At 40.1% G+C, this 21569-nt stretch overlaps 1 pseudogene; it reads left to right on the plus strand.

Moving 5' to 3' along the window:
• The first annotated feature begins 7309 nt into the window (after nt 1-7309).
• Nucleotides 7310-9075, plus strand: LOC149748920 (ATP synthase F(0) complex subunit g, mitochondrial pseudogene; annotated as a pseudogene).
• The last annotated feature ends 12494 nt before the right edge of the window (nt 9076-21569 follow it).

The following is a 21569-nucleotide window of genomic DNA, read 5'->3' on the forward strand; positions in this document are numbered from 1 at the left end:
TTTGGACTTTTTATGGTTGGTCTCAGAACTGTCATGGCGCTGGTGGGTGTGTCATTTAGCATGCTAATGTATTACAATGAGCGTATAATGAGGTTCAAGGTCCACTGGAAGTCAAATTTTCTACCACCTTGGACCTAGTTGGTTCTAGCCAGTTTTTGTCATGTCCTATGGCTATGTCATTCTTTTAAAGATTGCAACCTGCCCCCTCCCCTCCTGTCTCACTACCATCTCCCCAGGCCACAGGCCCCTCTGCCAGGAGGCAGTAGAGAAAGAGCAGCATTTAAGAGGACGGGCCAGGAGGTTGGGCCACTGGGGGCTCAGTCCTGATGGTTTGCTATGCTTTGCTAGTTATGTGACCTTGGGCAAGGTGCTTCCCTCTCATGGTTCAGTTTCCTCATTTGAAAAGTTTTGAATAAAACTAATCTCTGTTTAGAAAGACAAATACTATATGATTTCACTTACATGTGGAATCTAAAAAAACAAATGAACAAACATAACAAAACAGAAACAGATATAGATAAAGAGAACAAATAGGTGGTTGCCAGAGGGGAGAGGAGTGGGGAGAGGAAAGAAATAGGTGAGGGAGATTAAGAGGTCCAAACTTCCAGTTGCAAAATAAATGAGTCACGGATATGAAACAGTACAGTGTGGGGAATACAGTCATAACTATGTAATATATTTTTATGGTAACTGATGTAACTAGACTTATTGTGGTGATCATTTTGAAATGTATAGAAATATTGAATCACTATGTTGTGTAACAGGAACTAACATAGTGTTGTAGGTCAATTATACTTCAAAAACAAACAAACTCATTGAAAAAAAGATCAGATTTGTGGTTACCAGTGGCACGGGGTTAGGGGAGAGGGAATTGGGTGAAGGCAGTCAAAAGGTACAAACTTCCAGATATAAGATAAATAAGTATTAGGGATATAATGTGCAACATGATAAATATAATTAACACCGCTGTATGTAATATATGAAAGTTGTTAAAAATGTAAATCCTAAGAGTTCTTATCACAAGGAAAAAAGTTTTTTCTATTTCTTTAATTTTGTATCTATATGAGATGATGGATGTTCACTAAACTTGTGAAATCATTTCATGATGTAGGTAAGTCAAATCACTATGCTGTACACAAACTTATGTCAATTATATTTCAACAAAACTGGAAGAAAAAAATAGGCTCCGTTTCATGACTAACACTCCTATTTACGCATTTAATCATTACAATGAAACTTATATGTTCAGATGAGAAAAATTGAGCCCTTATTCAGAGTCACACAGCTAGTAAGTGGCAGAGCTAGGATTCATAACCAACTCTCAGACAACTGGAACCAGCCTCATCAAGCCAATAAAAATGAGGAAGTTGATCTAAAAGTTGTTAAATATATTCTATTTTTGCCTAATGCAATTTTATGACTAGACCATAAGAATCTGTGATAATGGGAAACTCTAAGACAGTTATGTCAAATATTTACTGTAAGCATATGCTCATGTTAACTTGGCCCAGCCAGTGGACAAGACAAACCCAGTAGGCTATGGTGGAATGCTCGTTCTGAATTTGCACAGGCTGGGGGCTGCCTTGGATTCCAGACACACACTATGTCTGGTGCATAAAGCATCCATCAACATTAAGAGGTTTGCCCATAGTAAGAATTTAACGTAGAATTTAACCCAAGTTGATTAATTCCATATCTTTCTACTTCATCCTTGGGTGATCGACTCATCCCAGTTTGCCTGGGACTGTCCTGGTCTTAGCACTAGGACACCCCCCATTCCTGGGCGCACCAGGATACTTGATCACCTTAGTCTCTCACATTCAGTGAATGAGGTTAGAAGATTGGGGTGGGTGGAACAAGAGAGAACAGATGACCACTTTGTTTATAAAGGCTGGGTCAGATGATGATTTCTGAGGTTGTTTCCAGTCTAATAAGTGCAAAGAAGCAAAGATGTTATCAACTCCTTAGATGTTAATTTTACAATTTAGTAGCTGGTAAGAAAGTGAGACCACACATGAGAAAAGTAACAACTCTAGCAGTACTGTGGAAGGTGAGACAGAAGATAACTTTGGGGAAGATAACTCGATTCTGTCCTCATATCTCCACACAGAATAGACCCTGCCCTCCTGCCCTGTTTCCCACACTGTACGCTATGGTCACACCTTAAATTATCTATTGAACTTGTTTGCATGTTTTTTTGTCTTACTGGACACCAAAGTTCCTTGAGAAACTGAGTCCTATCCATCATTAAATAACCTGGAACAGGGACTTCCCTGGTGGCACAGGGGTTAAAAATCTGCCTGCCGGGCTTTCCTGGTGGTTCAGTGGTTAAGAATCGCCTGCCAATGCAGGGGACATGGGTCCGAGCCCTGGTCCAGGAAGATCCCACATGTTGTGGAGCAACTAAGCCCGTGCACCCCAACTACTGAGCCTGTGCCCTAGAGCCCTCATGCCTAGAGCCCATGCTCCTCAACAAGAGAAGCCACTGCAATGAGAAGCCCACACACAGCAACAAAGAGTATCCCCCGCTTGCCACAACTAGAGAAAACCCGTGCGCAGCAATGAAAACCCAACACAGCCAAACATCAATTAATTAAAAAAAAAAAAAAGAATCTGCCTTCCAATGCAGGGGACACAGGTTATATCCCTAGTCTGGGAAGATCCCATGTGCCGCAGAGCAACTAAACCCGTGTGCCACAACTACTGAGCCTGCCCTCTAGAGCCCGCGAGCCACAACTACTGAGCCCGCACACCACAACTACTGAAGCCCACGTGCCTAGAGCCCACGCCCTGCAACAAAGAGAAGCCACCGCAATGAGAAGTCCGTGCACCGCAATGAAGAAGCCCCCGCTCTCTGCAACTAGAGAAAGCCCACACGCAGCAATGAAGACCCAATGCTGCCAAAAATAAATAAAATAAAATAAATACATTTATTAAATAAATAAATAAAGAGTGTTTGTTCCTTTTAAAAATAAATAAATAAATAAATGTCCTGGGACAGATCAGGTATTTTTAAATTATTGGTTGATTAACTGAACAAATGAATGATTAATTGAACACTTTTTTCTTCTATATTTAATTCACAATACATTTTGCTACTGAAAGCAGCTTACCTCCAGTGCTTATCATGAGTATCTTGAAAAAAAACAGTATGTAATGATGGTATCTTTCACAATAATCAAACTAATCCTATTAGTGATAGAATTACTGATTACTGATGCCCTTTCACCCCCTTGAAGTTTGCATTTATGACAAATCTACACTACAGCTTTCTGTTTGAATCATGCAAGCTGCACCATTATTACATTGTAGCCATTTCTCAGACAGGTGTGGCTCCGTTGCTTCAAACTATATATCTAATCTGACAGAGGATTTCTTTACCCTGTGTCTTGTGTCTCTGAGGTTTTCCAATGTTTTTGTTGGATCTGACCAACATTTATTAAGTACCCGCTAAATATTTTGTATGAATGCCAGTTTTGTTGAATATTTAGGACTAATGAGAACATCAAAGTGGTATTATATAATCTCTGCCTTCAAGGAATTTCTGGTCTACTGAAAGAGCTAAGACTTGTATAGACATGAAAAGATAACTAATACTGGATCTTACGTAAAGCAGTATATTTAATAGGCCAAATGAGTGGCATAGAAATTAAATGACAATACCCTTGATTATCATTATCTTGTCTTTCCCATTATTCTGTGAGTGCTTTGAGGATATATTATTTGTAAACTCAGCATCTGCTTTTCAAGAGACATCTGATTTTTAACAAGCTTCGCAGGTAATTCTAATGTACAATGAAGGTTAAGAATCAGTATTGTAGACAATAGGGAGGGATGGAGGGGTTTGAAGCAAGACGATGTCATGATAGAAGTATCTGATGAAGATTCATCTAGCAGAGTGCAAGATGGAGCAGAGCACAGAGAAACTGGAGATCAAAGATACAGAACGAAAGCTGCTGCATTTCTCCACTCTTGAGATAATGAAAACCAGAAACACTAGGAATAGCATAAAGGGAAAGGAAGGGATGGACATGAAAAGCACTAAGCAGGAGGAATCATCAAACTTGGTGACTGAGTGTTTGCTAGAGAAGAAGAATGAAAAATAACTTCAATATTTCTAACTTAAGGAACTTGAATAATAATAACAGCTAACGTGTAATAATCACTGCGGTGGTCACTATGGCCAGGCTACCTCAACAACCATGCCCAACCCTCTTCTTTTGCGCTCATCTCTCATTACAGAGGCTAGAAACTAGATGGTCTCTTTCCTGGCCTCTTTCACAGACAAGGGTGGACCTCTGACTTATTCTTGGCAATCAGATGTAGGGAGAAGTCCTTTGTGAGGCTCCTGGGAAAGCTGTTGTTTTCCTGATGAAAGGGACAGTGGATGCTGACCCTGCCCTTCTCCCTTCTTCTTTCCTTGAATGCAGATGTGACACCTGGACTTGCAACACCTGGTGACCACAATGTGATAACCATGGAGATGAAAAGCCAGCATGCTAAAGATGGCAGAGGGGAAGGCAGGAAGAAGTGGGGTCTTTGGTGGACCACTGAACTGCTGCACCAAACCTGGAACTACCCACCTCTAGAATTCTAGTTATGAAAGATAATTAAATATGTTTTATTTGCCTACCATACCATTAACTGCTGCTCTGTTATTTGCAACGTAACACACCCAAACTGATACAAACACTGACTATGCGCCAGGCACTGGTCTAAGCACTTTAACCCAATGCTTCCAACAACTTGATGAGGAATGTGTTATTATTAGCCCAGTTATACAGATGAGGTAGTTAAGGCATCAAAAAAGTCAAATAATTTGGCCAAGGCCACACACCTAATAAGCAGCACAGCAGGGAATTGAACCCAGGCAGTCAGCCTCCCAAGCCCTCACTCTTAACCACTACATATCTAGTCTCTCAATATCGGTGAGAGCATAGATAGAAATAAATGTTGGGAACAGGTGTCAACAGCTGGAAATCCAAGTGGAAATGTCCATCAGGCAGTTAGAAATGCCAAGTCTGAAGCACAAGAATATAAAAGACCTTATTTAGAACAAGGAGCTATCTGCATTGAAATAAGAGTTGATTTAGTAACTCCAAAAGTTCCAAATTCTCTCCTATCTACAAGGTGAGCTGAGCTGAACAGAACCATGTATGTAGCAACCCTAGCCTGGCCGGAATAGTGATGCTTTGTTGACAAAATGCCTTTGACTATCCAAAAGCTGGCTCCCTTGTTAGTGCAGCATTTAGGTTCTGGCTTATGAGTTCATTGTTTAAAGGAATGTTGTTAAGTGTAACTCTTGACTTCTTAATGCCAGAGGAGATTGTTGGCTGTGTGTGGCAATTTCCCAGTGCAGGCCAATGCAGAACATGACCCCAATCTTCCAGATAGCTGCCAGTTTGCAAGGCTGGCCTGACCCAGCAAAATTACCTGGAATCTGGAATAGGGCTTCCAGGGCTGCTGACTGTTCTATCACCTTCAACAACAGGACAGCCTGTTCTCAGAAAAGAGAATGAATGTTGTTTACCTTCATACCACTGAGGTTCAGAGTAAAAGATGTTTGTGAGAGTGGGAAAAAGAGGGAGAAATAGGTGACATTCATTCCAAATAATGGTAATAAGAGCTTGCACTTATTGAGTCCTGGCTCTGTGTTGAGTGAGTGCCTTTGGTGCATTATCTCACTCAAAACACGGTAATTTCTGGTCTGTTTCTATTTTAACAGAATCACAAAATGTCCAGAGAAAATTGTTGTTAATCACTGATAGTACCTTGGCGCTTGCCAATCGTTTTTTTGTTGTTGTTGTTTTCCATCTTTCCTCAAAGGCCTAATAAAGGTCAGCTGGAACACTCTATTGATGCCCATGACCCAGCAATAATTCTCATACAAGGCTGACAACTAGGAAAATACATCAGTCCTGTGGAAAACAAATTGGCCTGCCTGAGAGATCTGAGAGGCCACGTATATGAAAAAGATACATCTATGAACTTCCTATTGCCAACTTTGAAAGGTTGGTATTTACATGGTCCTAGAAATGGAGCCAACCTAATCCTTACTGATCCAACATAAGGTTATAAATGCTCTGCTGTATTGGAAAAGAACTAAAGAAGGGAAAGATGTCTATTGCACAATCCAGGTATTGGTCAGAATGTGTTGTCCTTTCCTTGATGATCAGCTTCAGTTCTGATCTAGATGTTCTGATCCTCATCACAAATCACAGAGGACACTGGAACAATTTTACTATCATTAAATGCTTAAACGATGTTACAATCACTTAAGCAACTAGAGTATGCATATTAAACCTTTAATTTATAATCCTTTTGCCAAAGCACTTCTGTTAGAATTTAATATTTCTCTGGACTCACACTTCAAGTCCACTCATTACAATTAATTCCAATCTACCTAATCAAGGATGCATGTCTTTACTTATTCTCCCTAAAAGTAACAGAGATTACAAATGGATGGATTTCGTTACTGTTCACGATTGTGGTCAGTTGTTCTCAGGTCCTCGGTCTGGAAACATTTCCCACCGGGATGCTATTTGGAAGCTAAACAACCATAGATTTAGCTGCTAACAACAATAACAAAAAGGAGATAGGAAAAAAATACACATCACACTTATTACAGAGATAAGAATGAGAGAGGCTGAATCACCATTGAAGGGGTCAGTAGTCCAAGGCCACTCATGCCTCATGATTGGCAGCTGCAAAGGGTTCCCTTTGCCAAGCCCACTGTTCAGAGGGCAAGAGGTCAGAAAAGCAGTGACAGTGCCTTGGAGAAGTGGCTCATCCAGCATTAGTGGCTAAATCCAGGAACACTGGAAAAACACCTGCAGGTGGCACCTAATCTAGTATTTAAAAGCACACAGTGAAGCAACTAGCAAGTCCTCACAACTCTGCAAAAGTTGATTTTTTTTGGTCCCAAAAGAGAATGAAGGAGAAATGAATTCCCCTCTTCAAACTCCAAGATACACACCTAGTGGAGTACTAGGTGCACAATAGGAGAGTAATAAATGTTTGTTGGAACTGAAATTAACTGACATGTCCTATCACTGAATCTACATAACTACCTGACAAAATAGGTACTGTTGTCCCCATTTTACTGTGAAGAAATTGAGAAAGAATAGTTTGGTAACTTGTTAAAAAGGAATAAAGCCAGGACACAAACTCAGGTCTTTGCGGCCCCAAAGCTAATGTTCTTTCCATTGTGTCGTGATGCTGCAAACCACCTGCTTTGCTAAATTAAGAAAAGAACTCCCGCATCTCTTCTTTTTTTTAATTAATAATTATTTATTTTTGGCTGCGTTGGGTCTTCGTTGCTGCACTCAAGCTTTCTCTAGTTGCAGCGAGCAGGGGCTACTCTTAGTTGCGTCGTGGGCTTCTCATTGCTGTGGCTTCTCGTTGCAGAGCACAGGCTCTAGGTGCGCGGGCTTCAGTAGTTGTGGCACGCGGGCTCAGTAATTGTGGCTTGCAGGCTCTAGAGCGCAGGCTCGGTAGTTGTGGCGCACGAGCTTAGTTGCTCCACGGATCTTCCTGGACCAGGGCTCGAACCCATGTCCCCTGTGCTGACAGGCAAATTCTTAACCACTTGTGCCACCAGGAAAGTCCCCTGCATCTTTCCTAATTATAACTTTTATAAGACTATTCTATATATGTAAAATCCCCTTTTATTCAGGTCTCCTTATTTCCTGCAGGTGATCTTGTTTATTTCTTTATTCAAAATGTGGACATGCTTCCACATTAACACCACTTCTTTGTCTTTTCCCCCATCCTCCCTTCCTTCACTACTGTCACAGAGAAAGTGGTGGCCCTCCAGTTCTGGGTGAGATTTTTCTGTCATAGAACCATGACCCTATTTGTTCATAACCTCACAGAGAAGGCTCAAGCCCTGGTCAGTGCTGCTGTGACTTATATGAAGCCTTGACTGGCCACATTTTGGCACTAGGTCAGTGTTGAGCTGGTTCCTCCAACCCTGCTGAGATCCCTACTCCTATTCAGAGGTTTTAAGAAATAGTCATTAGTGCTCAAACTAGTAGCTTCAAACAGCTCACAGTTAAGGAAGCTCTGCTGAATGGTTTGGTGGCCACTGAGGTGTGAATGTGATTTTATGTTGGCAAGATCATAGGCAAGTGTGGCATCGTTGGCTATAGTGTTTAAAGACCAAACTTTAACATGTGATTATATTTTGTTTATTATTTTAGTGTCCTTGGACCATGTGTGACCAGACTGCTGTCTGCTTAAAATGATGTCAAAATCAGTGTTTTCTCTATCAAACGCTACATGGACGGTCACAATATTTCTTGGTACTAAGTTGGGTTGTCTTTTGCTTTGATACATTAATACAGCTCTAAATGTATGTCTTTGCTTAGCCTGAAATTGGAAAGGATATGTGCAAACGTAACATTGTGGTACATGTGTATATGGGGATAACATTTTAATTTGATGGTTTGAAACATACATATATTTTAAAATATTTATATATTTATTTGTCTGTGCTGGGTCTTCATTGCAGCACGTGGGATCTTTAGTTGCGACATGTGGGTTCTTTAGTTGCAGCATGTGGGCTCTTTTAGTTGCGGCATGTGGGCTCTTAATTGCTGCAGGCAGGATCTAGTTCCCTGACCAGGGATCGAACCCAGGCCTCCTGCACTGGGAGCATGGAGTCTTACCACTGGACCACCAGAGAACTCCTGGTTTGAAATATATAATGCTGTAGTATATGATGTAGTTAAATCATCTCAGTAGTCATAAAGAATAAAATTTGGACTGTTTCTCCTTGTAAACATCACAGAAAGATCCTTTTGATGACAGCTATGTCTATAAATGTTAGGGTACTTCTTATCAACTTGAATATGGTCTCCTCAAGCGAGAATAGCAGGCTGGTCTTATAAATGTGTATATTTGTTACATCTTTATCAGTAGGACAGAGTGAATGAGAATCATGATCTACATTTTAAATCTAAGTTTGCTACATATTATATCATTAATCTATTCAGTCTTATGATTTTTAGAACCTATCTTTGCAAAATAAAATATATAAAAAGGATTAAAACTTAGTATCATCCATGGGTCTAAATAGCATATTATGTCCTGAAATAAACAGATGTGATTGGTATTAAAAAAAAAAAGTGGTCTTCCTCTATCTCAAAGTGAAAGCTCCCTCCGTGTCCCTCATTCTCATCCATTCTCTGGGGGCTTACTCCACCAATAATACCCTCAACTTGACCACATTTCATTACATCTTCATTCTTTCTTCTGTGACTTCTTCCTGCCAATGTATAAATGTTTTGAAGTGCTCCCAATCTTAATACACACAGACACAGACACACACACACACACACACACACACACACACACATCACCTCCACTCACCAGGCTACCCCCCCTTGAACTAATACATTCCTGCTCCTCTCTCCTTCCCTTCATTACCAAGTTCCTTTATCAGGGCCCCCATTTCCTCACCATCTAACCATGTGCATCCTCATCATGTGCAACAAATTCTTTCTTGATAACCACTGAAGGATCAAATCCAACAGTTTTTTCTTGGTTTTCATCCTCCTCAGACTCTCTGCAGCCAGCCACCATCAACAACTCTTACTTCTTCATATTATCTTCTCCCATGATTTTTCATAATGTGTTCACTCTTAAGATCTTGTTCTCATTCTCTGATTCCTCTTTCTCCTTCTGACCCCAAAAGTAAGTACTCCCTTTGGTTATGCCCATGGTTCATTTCTCTTCTCTTTACGTTCCTCCTTTGGAAATTTTACTCAATCTTTTCTACCAATCTTAGGTCTTGACTAATGCTGGAGTCCACATTTCTAACTGCTTGTTGACATCTGCCTATCCTCCTGACAACCCAAACTCATTATGCTCAAAATATAGTGAACTTTCTTTTTGTACATATCTATTAATTATACTGTAAATACTATCCTTCTCAATCACTGTTGAAAAAAATATTCACAAGTTAAGGTTGCATATGTCTAATGCTACCGAAGCCAAATATTAATCATAGGAGGTCTAATATTCAAATAAGATTTTTTCTTTCGTTTAAAGAATGATTCTTCAAAATTAATGAATATTTTTCTAAAGTAATATGCATAGTAAAAAGAATAATTCAAAAATACAAAATAGTATATTATATACAGTAAAAGGTAGGTTGTCCTCTCATCCCTGACCACCATACCTCCAATTCCCCTTCTCAGGAGCAACCTGTGTTAACAGCTTGCTATATATCCACCCAGATATAGTCTATGCATTTGCAAGTATATATGTATAGATACTCCTTAAAAATTCCAGCACAATTCAATGGTAGCATGCTACATACATTATTCTCCAAATTACTTTTGTTCACTTAATAATATATTTTGGAGTTTATTTCTTACAAAACATACCTTATTTATTTTTAAGGATTCTATAATATAACCTTGTATGGATACATTTCCTGTTCTTTCCAGTTTTTGCTTTACAAACATGTCAATGACTAGTCTGCAAACTTCTATGAACATATCTATAGGACAAAGTACTGTAAATGAAATTGTTAGGTCAAGGGGCTTATGCACTTTTATTTTTAATAGGTATTGCCCCCAACAGCAATGTATGAGATAATTAAAATAATAATAACTGGATTGAATTCAAATGGTCTTAAAACTTTTGAAAATGCCCCATCTTCCATTTTGTCAAGCATCTGACATTCTCTCATTTTGCAGGTGAAGGGTGGTAGGCAAAATGTAGTGAGAGGACAAGCAGGTATGGGGCAGTCTTGGATCCTGCCAATGAGGACCACCTGGAATAGTGTGAAGACCTCCGCAGGAAGATGCTAAAGAGGAACGGACAGATGTCCAACGGTTGTTGAGGCACTCATAAATAACCAGCCAGAGGAGGTCTGTTCACCTTTATCAAGGCATCCCCAAGTGGAGATCCCCAGCTATGGGAAATCGAGGGGGATGATGGTATCTAAAGAAACCACTAATGTGTCCCGAGAAAGTCTGATCACTACTGAGTTCAGACAGAATTAGCCTTAGGGCTTCCCTGGTGGTGCAGTGGTTAAGAGTCTGCCTGCCAATGCAGGGGACACGGTTTGAGCCCTGGTCCGGGAGATCCCACATGCCGCGGAGCAGCTGGGCCCGTGCACCACAACTACTGAGCCTGAGCTCTAGAGCCCGCGAGCCACAACTACCGAAGCCCACACGCCTAGAGCCTGTGCTCTGCAACAAGAGAGGCCGCCGCAGTAAGAAGCCCGCGCACAACAGTAGACCCCGCTCACCACAACTAGAGAGAGCCCACGCGCAGCAACGAACACCCAATGCAGCCAAAAATAAATAAATAAAATAAATAAATTTATTAAAAAAAAAAAAAGAATTAGCCTTAAACAGCTTCAAAGCCCAGGGAACAACAGGCAGTTAAGACTTTTTCTATGCATTATCTCTTCAACCCTGGGTGTGTCAGAAGTCATGGATGCCGGGGGTGGGGGAGGTGTGGTAATAGAGAGGAGATGTAGCCCAACTTAATCTTAACTGACACAAAAGCATGCACCCTCAAAAAAATGGTTACACATATGCATCAAGACCTGTGTGAGGATGTTCATAGCAACATTTGTAAAAGCAACACATATGCACCAAGACCTGTGTGAGGATGTTCATAGCAACATTTGTAAAAGCAAAATACTGAAACAATCTGAATGTCCATGGATACATGGATGCATAAAATGTAGTCTTCTTCTACAATGAAATATTATGCATCAAAACTTGTAAACTATAGCTACATGCATCAACATGGATGAATTTCAGGATTATAATGTTGAGGGGAGAAAAATGAGAAACAGGTATATATCACATGATTCAAACTATATAATTAACTTTCTATAAGTTAATGCTTTTAAACTAAAACATGTGACACTAAACAATATATTATTTAAGAATACATACAGAGTGGTAAAATTAAAAAGAAAAGCAAGAAAATGTTAAACAAAAAATTCAGGATAATTGTTCCTTCTGAAGGAGGGGAGTGGAATTGGGAAGGGGCATTCTAGGGAATTCTAAAGTACTGGGAATGTTCTAGTTCTAAAGCTGTGACACTGATAATTGGTTTTATCATCATTCTTTAAACCTTACGTGTATCTTACAAATGCAATTAATCTCTTCATTATTCAATAAAAACAAATTATAGAAAAAATAGAACCGTAGATATTTTCATTAGTCTGAAAAATCCCTTAGTTTTCTTTCACTTTCATAATCATGTGGAATGCATGTAAAGCAATTAGCACAGTACTTAACAAGTGGGATCTATTTTCATGAACCTCCAACTCACTGCTTGTTTGTCCTGTGGGGATTTTTTTTTTTTTACATCTTTATTGGAGTATAATTGCTTTACAATGGTGTGTTAGTTTCTGCTTTACAACAAAGTGAATCAGTTATACATATGTTCCCATATCTCTTCCCTCTTGCGTCTCCCTCCCTCCCACTCTCTCTATCCCACCCCTCTAGGTGGTCACAAAGCACCGAGCTGATCTCCCTGTGCTATGTGGCTGCTTCCCACTAGCTCTCTATTTTACGTTTGGTAGTGTATATATGTCCATACCACTCTCTCACTTTCTCCTGTGGGGATTTTAAAGAACTAATACAAGAGTAGCAAGAGCATCGATTTGCTGAGACAACAAGTACTCAGCAGCTTTACGTGGTCCCAGGCAGTGTCAGCACAACACCCAGTGGAAGTGGGAAGGCTGGAATTGTCATGCTACCCTTCCGATGCTGACTATCTGATTTCAATTATCTTCTCACTGAAGGGAATGTCTGTCCTTCCTCCACAACTATGTTCACCTTCACAACTTATCACCACCAGCCTGCAGCCTCCTGCTCCAGGACCCTCCACAGTTACGTTCAGCATGTCGGATCAATAATGGCCATAACCCCATGTACAGAGTGCTACTCTGTGCCAGGCATTGCTATCTAGCCCCCCAAAACCCCCCAGGCATAACAAGTTTTAAGCCCATTTTACAGAAGAAAACAAGCTCAGGGAAGATAAACTTTAGACAGCTAAAGTCATGGTAGTATCAAGTACTGGAGGTAGAATTCAAGTCCAGGTCTCTCTGACTCCAAGTGCAAACCTCTCAACTGGCACCCAGCACTCTTCATCATGGGACTTCCCTTGTCTATCCAATTTTCCAATGAACCCTCCTCTCCAGTAAGGCAGGCAAGTATCCTGAATGTTTCCTGGAAAAGTCAGGCTCAGTTTATGTTCATGCCTTTCCTTATGTTATTTCCCCTGCTGCAAACATCCTCTCCTCCACTCATCCAAATACTACACTTCTTTCAAGCTTCTATTTGGGACTGTTCTTCTGAAGTCTTCCCCAACCAATCCAACTCCAGAGTGGTTTCACTTTATCAGAATTTTTTTTGTCTTCTAATGTTTTTTTTTTTTTTTATGATTACCTAGGCTAAGGTTCCATAAGAGACAAGATGCCATCTTCTTTTATATCATTTGGTTTTACTTTATTTGGGGTTCTCCACACCCAGTGACTGTAAAATAAATGAAGACAGTGATCCAGGTACTATACAGACATAATTATAATCCCTGAGGCAGTGGTTCCAAGGAGATTCCAAATTTCCCTCGGAGCTTGTTAAATCTGTAGATGCCAAGCTTCACTCCAGGAACCTACTGAGTCAGAATCTCATGGGGTTACAGGGTGGGGAGAACTACGTATCTGTATTTTTTACACATGATTTTAAGTGCACCCTCAGATGAGAACCTTATGCTTTGTTGCAGTTCAGGACCATGTCAATTCAGATAAACACATAAGGAAAGTGAGTCAAAATTCTAAGAAATATGTACTTATAAGACTTATAAATACATATTTCAAGAAATCTATTTCCTTATGGGCATGATTTGTTTAAGGGAAGAAGAAGGAGAAGGAGGTAGGGAAGAAAGGAAGCAAAAAGGGAGGAAAGGAAAAGAAAGGGGAGGGAAGGGGATGGGGCTGTAAACTTGTAAAACTTCACAGACTCTCCAAGCACCTTATTCTGCATTTGAGCAGTCCTGATTTTTTTTTTGAAACTTTCTTAATACCTTATTTTTTAAATTTTTATTTTATATTATAGTTGATTAACAATGTTGTGTTAGTTTCAGGTGTATAGCAAAGTGATTCAGTTAAGCATATACATGTACCTATTTTTTTCAAATTCTTTTCCCATTTAGGTTATTACAGAATATGGAGCAGAGCTTCCTGTGCTGTACAGAAGGTCCTTGTGGTTATCTGTTTTAAATATAGCAGTGTGTACTGTTGGTGGGAATGTAAATTGGTACAGCCACTATGGAGAACAGTATGGAGGTTCCTTAAAAATCTAAAAATAGAGCTACCGTATGATCCAGCAATCCCACTCCTGGGCATATATTTGGGAAAAAAGCACAGTTTGAAAGGATACATGCCCCCCAATGTTCATTGCAGCGCTGTTTACAATAGCCAAGACATGGAAGCAACATAAATGTCCATCAACAGATGAATGGATAAAGAAGATGTGATTCCATATATACAATGGCATATTACTCAGCCATTAAAAATAATGAAATAATGCCATTTGCAGCAACATGGATGGACCTGGAGATTATCATACTAAGTGAAGTAAGTCAGACAGAGGAAGACAAATATCATATGATATTGCTTATATGCACAATCTAAAAAAAAGATACAAATGAACTTATTTACAAAACGGAAACAGACAGACTTAGAGAACAAATTTATGGTTATGGGGGGGAGGAGAGGAAGGATAGATTGGGAGTTTGAGATTAACATGTACACACTGCTATTTTTAAAACAAGGACCTACTGTATAGCACAGGGAACTCTGCTCTATAAAACTCTGTATTAACCTAAATGGGAAAAGAATTTGAAAAAGAATAGATACATGTATCTGTATAACTGAATCACTTTGTTGTAGACCTGAAACTAACACAACATTGTTAATCAACTATACTCCAATATAAAATTTTAAAAATTTTTTTAAATTTAAAATAAATAAACATAGCAAATCCTATTTTTTTAAATATAGGATTCCTATCCTATAATAATATTTTAACCAATTCTCCTTAAATTTTCTAACTTCTCCACTTGAAAAAAAATGCTATGTTAGTACTCAGAATTAAAAATCAATGATTCTGACTTTTGCTTCTGTTTTTTTTGAAGTATTCCTTTTCCTGTCTTCACTAACTCTTTTTTTTTTTTTTTTTTTGGCTGAGTCAGGTCTTAGCTGTGGCACACGGGCTCCAGAGTGTGTGGGCTCAGTAGCTGCAGCACGCAGTCTCTCTAGTTCTGCTGCACAGGCTCCAGAGTGTGTGGTCTTAGTTGCCCCACAGCACGTGGGATTCAATTCCCTGACCGGGGATTGAACCCATGTCCCCTGCATTGGAAGGCAGATTCTTAACCACTGGACCACCAGGGAAGTCCCTTCACTCTTTATAATGAAAATCAAAACAAAATAAAATATAATGAAAGCATAACCCAGAGCTGAGAATTATAAATTCAGTAAGTAAGTTTTTTTGGCAATTAAAAGTGTCTTGCTCATAGAGACAAAGGGAACACACCACAGAGGCAGATGCTGGAGTGATACTTCCATAAACCAAGGAATGTCTGGGACTACCAGAAGCTGGAAGAGGCAAGGAAGGGTCCTCCCCTAGAGATTTTGTAAAGAGCATGGCCTAGCAAACACCTTGATTTCATACTTCTAGCCTCCAGAACTGCAAGAGAATATGCCAAAATAATCTAATGTCTTGCTCAATGCAAGAACAATACTAGCTCAGTGTAGAAAAATTAGATAAAAGCTGCACAAAAAGAATAAATTTTAAAATATCCATAATCAGTGATATGAACAAAAATGTCAAAGTAAGGCCTTGAAAATTCTCTGCTCTGTAAACACAAGGAAAACACCAACAAAAATTATCCGAATCAACTTTTTCAGAACTCTGGAAATTAACCAAAGGCTTGCAGTAATCCAGGGAGTGTTTATTCAAGAAAAATGGCTTGATCTCAGTAAGAACAGCAAGCTCTGTGGCATTTTAATTTACCTGTCTCTATCCCCCTTTCCCCATCTCTGCAAGAAGCCTTGAAAACCAACATCCCAAGACTTCCCTGGTGGTCTGGTGGGTAAGACTCCACAATACCAATGGCCAGGGTTCAATCACTGGTCAGAGAACTAGATCCCTCATGCATGCCACAACTAAGAGTCCGCGTGCCGCAGCTAAGAGTCCACATGCCGCAACTAAGAAGCCTGCATGCCACAACTAAGTCCACATGCTGCAACTAAAGATCCCACATGCCGCAACAAAGATCCCGCATGCCACAACTAAGATCCAGAGCAACCTAAATAAATAAATAATTTAAAAATTTTAAATATTAAAAAAGAAAGAAAACCAACATCCCACTAGTGAAAACCAGCAGCTTGGCAGCCGCTTGCAGGAGCAGAGTGGTTGGAGCTCCTTCAAAGCCCCACTTACAGAGAATTGTCATTATTTGACCTGTCTGGTGGTTCCCTGGAAGATCCCACTCAGAAGGCTGTCTTTGTATGACCTAACTCAGAGGTCATCTAGTGCTAACAACATTTTCCCTATGGGTGTTTGTCAAAAAAATCAGAGGCAAAACAAAACAAGCAAAAAAATAAAACAGAAACAGACTCACAGATCCAGAGAACAAACTGTTGGTTACCACAGGGGAGAGAAGGAAGGGAAGGGGCAGAATAGGTAAGGGGGATTAAGAGGTACAAGCTAGCAGTTATAAAATAAATGAGTCACAGGGACATAACATACAGCAAAAGAAATATAGTCAATATTTTATAAAAACTTCATATGGTGTGTAATCTATGAAACTACGAAATTGCTATATTGTACACCTGAAAACAATATAATATTGTAAGTCAAATATACTTCAATAAATAATTTTAAAAAAAGAAAAAACAGAGGTAACTTTTTAACAGTGTAGCTGCATGAGGTGGTAGATAACAGTTATGTTAAAGCAAAAGAAGCCATACACAAAAGGCCACATGTTATATGATTCCATTTACATGAAATGTCCATAATAGGTAAATTTATAGAGATAGAAAATAGATTACTGGTTCCCGGGGGCTGTAGGGAAAAGGGAATTAGAAGTGACTGCCTAGGACAGGAATAAAGATGCAGATGTAGACAATGGACTTGAGGACATGGGGAGTGGGAAGGGTAAGCTGGGATGAAGTGAGGGAGTGACATGGACATATATACACTACCAAACGTAAGGTAGATAGCTAGTGGGAAGCAGCCGCATAGCACAGGGAGATCAGCTCGGTGCTTTGTGACTGCCTGGAGGGGTGGGATAGGGAGGGTGGGAGGGAGGGAGATGCAAGAGGGAAGAGATATGGGAACATATGTATATGTATAGCTGATTCACTTTGTTATAAAGCAGAAACTAACACACCATTGTAAAGCAATTATACTCCAATAAAGATGTTTTTAAAAAAAAAAGAGTGACTGCTTAATGGTTAAAGAATTTCTTTTGGAAATGATGAAAATGTTCTTGAATTAGTGATGATATTTATGCAACTTTGTGAATATATAAAAACCACTGAATTGTTCACTTTAAGTCAGAAAATTTTATGGTATGTGATTTCTAATTTTTTTTTTTTTTTGCGGTACACAGGCCTCTGACTGTTGTGGCCTCTCCCGTTGTGGAGCACAGGCTCCGGACGCACAGGCTCAGCGGCCATGACTCACGGGCCCAGCCGCTCCGCGGCATGTGGGATCTTCCCGGACCAGGGCAGGAACCCGTGTCTCCTGCGTCAGCAGGCAGACTCTCAACCACTGCGCCACCAGGGAAGCCCTATGGTATGTGATTTCTATTTCAATTTAAAGATAGCAATTTTTAAAATTATATGTACCCACAATTATAATTTTGTAATTTAAATAAAAGGAAATTTATAAAAATATTATCATAATCCCATAATCCAAATATAATCACTATTAATATTTTGGTCTATTTCTAATCTTTCGCTACTGCATCAATGTTATTATGCATTGGTTAAGAGCACTCACTCTCGATCCTCAGTCTGAGTTAGAATCCTGCACTTACTAATCGTGCAATCATGGGCAAGCTCATTAACCTCTCTCGTCTGTTCCTCATCTATAAAATGGAGATAATAATATTGACTTCAAATGGTTGTTGTGAGAATTAAGGGAGTTTAAAAATGTAGAGCCCTTAAACATGTGGCTGGCACATAATAAGTGTTCAATATAGGCTGGCTATTTTTATTACTGAAAATAAAGCTGTGTGAATATCCTTGAATATATATCTTTTCATTTGTCTAATTTAAAAAATTAATTCCACAAAGTAAAATTGCTGTTTCAAAATATAGGCACATGAAACAGACAAAATGTTATTTTAAGGTTGCCTAAGAGTTTTCTATTACTGGAAATGGATATACTACTGAGTGTTCACAAATTTGGAAACATGTGAAAAAAAATCAAAAGAAAAAAGAAAAATAGTCCCTGAAGAAATAATCAAGGGAGAAAAAAACGAGCTTTTAAAAGTTATAATCATAATTCTCAGAGAGATTTAAGAAAATATGGGTCCATAAAATAAGGATGCTGTGAGAAGAAAATAATTTGTGAGTAAGAACTAGCTTTTGGAAATTAAAAAATATAATTTCCTGAACTAAAATTTAGTAAGGAGCTAGAAGACAGAGTTGAGTACATCTCCCAGGATGAAAAACAAAAGGCAAAAATAGAAAAAATCGGGCTTCCCTGGTGGCGCAGTGGTTGAGAGTCCACCTGCCAATGCAGGAGACACAGGTTCATGCCCCAGTCTGGGAAGATCCCACATGCCGCAGAGCAGCTGGGCCCGTGAGCCATGGTCGCTAGGCCTGCGCGTCCAGAGCCTGTGCTCCGCAACGGGAGAGGCCACAACAGTGAGAGGCCCATGTACTGCAAAAAAAAAAAAAAAAAAACAGAAAAAATATGAGAGAGAGGTAAGACACAGAGAGAGTCAATCTGAGAAGCCTCACATTTGACTGATAAGGCTCCAGCAAAAACAGAAAAAATATGAGAGAGAGGGAAGACACAGAGAGAGTCAATCTGAGAAGCCTCACATTTCACTGATAAGGCTCCAGCAAAAAAGAAGAGAAAAAAAGGATTATCACAGACCCTGTACAAAACTTTATGCCAAAAAGAAGAATTTATCTTCATTTTGAAAAATCCACAGAACGAGTGACAAAGACATAGACCTAGACATATCTTTATGAAATTTCAGAACTCGAAGATGAAGAAAAGATCTCAAAATCTCCTGGAAGGGGGAAAGGTATGCACTACCCTGCTTATCAGCAGCCCAAGTTTCTAGAAATCAATGGCACAAGCCCTTCAAATTTCCGAGGGAAAATGATTTTCACTTTAAAATTCTATACTCAAACTTTCAGTCAATATGAGGAGAAAATAAGGACATCATCAAGCATTCAAGGACACAGAAATTTTACTTAATCCATATATAAGAGTAACTTCTTTGCAAGTTACTTGAGGATGTACTCCAGCAAGATAAGGGAGTAATAAAGCAAAGAGAAATAAAAGAGGAATATTAAAAGGAAAATCCTAATATGATAACCCTGTAGTAATTGTAGAAATTGACCAGTCCAGATTAGAGCAAGAATATGGAGGCTTCTGGGAATGGGTGAGTGGTTTGCTATTGCCAGCTCCTACCAGCTCACAAGAGCCCATTGTTAATTTTCAGGAATGTTGCAAGTCAATTGTTTAAAACATTGTTATTAAAAATTAATGCCTAAAAGGGGGAGACCTTCAAGATGGTGGAGGAGTAAGATGTGAGATCACTTTCCTCCCCTCAAATACATCAGAAACACATCTACATGTGGAACAACTCCTACAGAACACCTACTGAATGTGGGAAGAAGACCTCAGACTCCCCAAAAGGCAAGAAACCCCCCACATACCTGGGTAGAGCAAAAGAAAAAAGAAAAAACAGAGACAAAAGGATAGGGACAGGGCCTGCACCTCTGGGAGGGAGCTGTGAAGGAAGGAAAGTTTCCACACACTAGGAAGCCCCTTCACTGGTGGAGACAGGGAGTGGCGGAGGGGGAAAGCTTCGGAGTCACAGAGGAAAGTACAGCAATAGGGGTGTAGAGGGCAAAGCGGAGAGATTCCCACACAGAGGATCGGTGCCAACCGGCACGCAACAACCTGAGAGGCTTGTCTGCTCACCCGCCAGGGGCGGGTCAGGGCTGGGAGCTGAGTCTCGGGCTTCGGAGTTCAGATCCCAGGGAGAGGACTGGGGTTGGCTGTGTGAACACAGCCTGAGGGGGGCTAGTGCACCACAGCTAGCTGGGAGGGAGTCCGGAAAAAGTATGGACCTGCCTAAGAGGCAAGAGACCATTGTTTCGGGGTGCGCGAGGAGAGGGGATTCAGAGCACTGCCTAACTGAGCTCCAGAGACAGGCGCGAGCCACGGCTATCAGCATAGACACACCACAGATGGGCATGAAACACTAAGGCTGCCGCTGCAGCCACCAAGAAGCCTGTGTGCAAGCACAGGTCACTATCCACACCTCCCCTCCCAGAAGCATGTGCAGCCTGCCACTGCCAGGGTCCCGTGATCCAGGGACAACTTCCCCAGGAGAACACACGGTGCGCCTCAGGCTGTTGCAACATCATGCCAGCCTCTGCTGTCGCAGGCTCGCCTGGCATTCCATACCCCTCCTTTCCCCTGGCCTGACTGAGCCAGAGCCCCCTAATCAACTGCTACTTTAACCCAGTCCTGTCTCAGCAAAGAACAGACACCCTCAGGTGACGTACATGCAGAGGTGGGGCCAAACCAAAGCAGAACCCCAGAAGCTGAGCGAACAAAGAAGAGAAAGGGAAATCTCTCCCAGCAGCCTCAGGAGCAGCGGATTAAATCTCCACAGTCAACTTGATGTACCCTGCATCTGTGGAACAACTGAATAGATAATGAATCATCCCAAAATTGAGGTGGTGGATTTTGGTAGCAAATGTAGACTTGGGGTTTGCTTTCTGTGTCTAATTTGTTTCTGGTTTTATGTTTATCTTAGTTTAGTATTTAGAGTTTATTATCATTGGTAGATTTGTTTATTGATTTGGTTGCTCTCTTCCCTTTTTTTATACATAGATATATATATTTTTTCCTTTTTCTCTTTCTGTGAGTGTGTATGTGTATGCTTCTTTGTGTGATTTTTGTCTGTATAGCTTTGCTTTTACCATTTGTCCTAGGGTTCTGTCTGTCCGTTTTTTTGTGTTTTTCTTTTTAGTATAGTTTTTAGTGCTTGTTATCATTGGTGAATTTGTTTTTTGGTTTGGTTGCTCTCTTCTTTCTTTTTTTTTAATTCCTTTTTAATTTTTAACAATTTTTTAAATTTTTTATTTTAATAACTTTATTTTACGTTTTTATTTCATTTTTTCTCCCTTTTCTTCTGAGCTGCATGGCTGACAGGGTCTTGGTGCTCTGGCAGGATGTCAGGCCTGAGCCTCTGAGGTAGGAGAGCCAAATTCAAGACACTGGTCCACCAGAGACCTCCCGGCTCCACGTAATATCAAATGGCAA

The sequence above is a fragment of the Delphinapterus leucas genome, chromosome 6 (assembly GCF_059928025.1).
Source record: "Delphinapterus leucas isolate spDelLeu-1000000601 "Yukka" chromosome 6, BTC_Dleu_Yukka2, whole genome shotgun sequence".
NCBI classification, from domain to species: domain Eukaryota; kingdom Metazoa; phylum Chordata; class Mammalia; order Artiodactyla; family Monodontidae; genus Delphinapterus; species Delphinapterus leucas.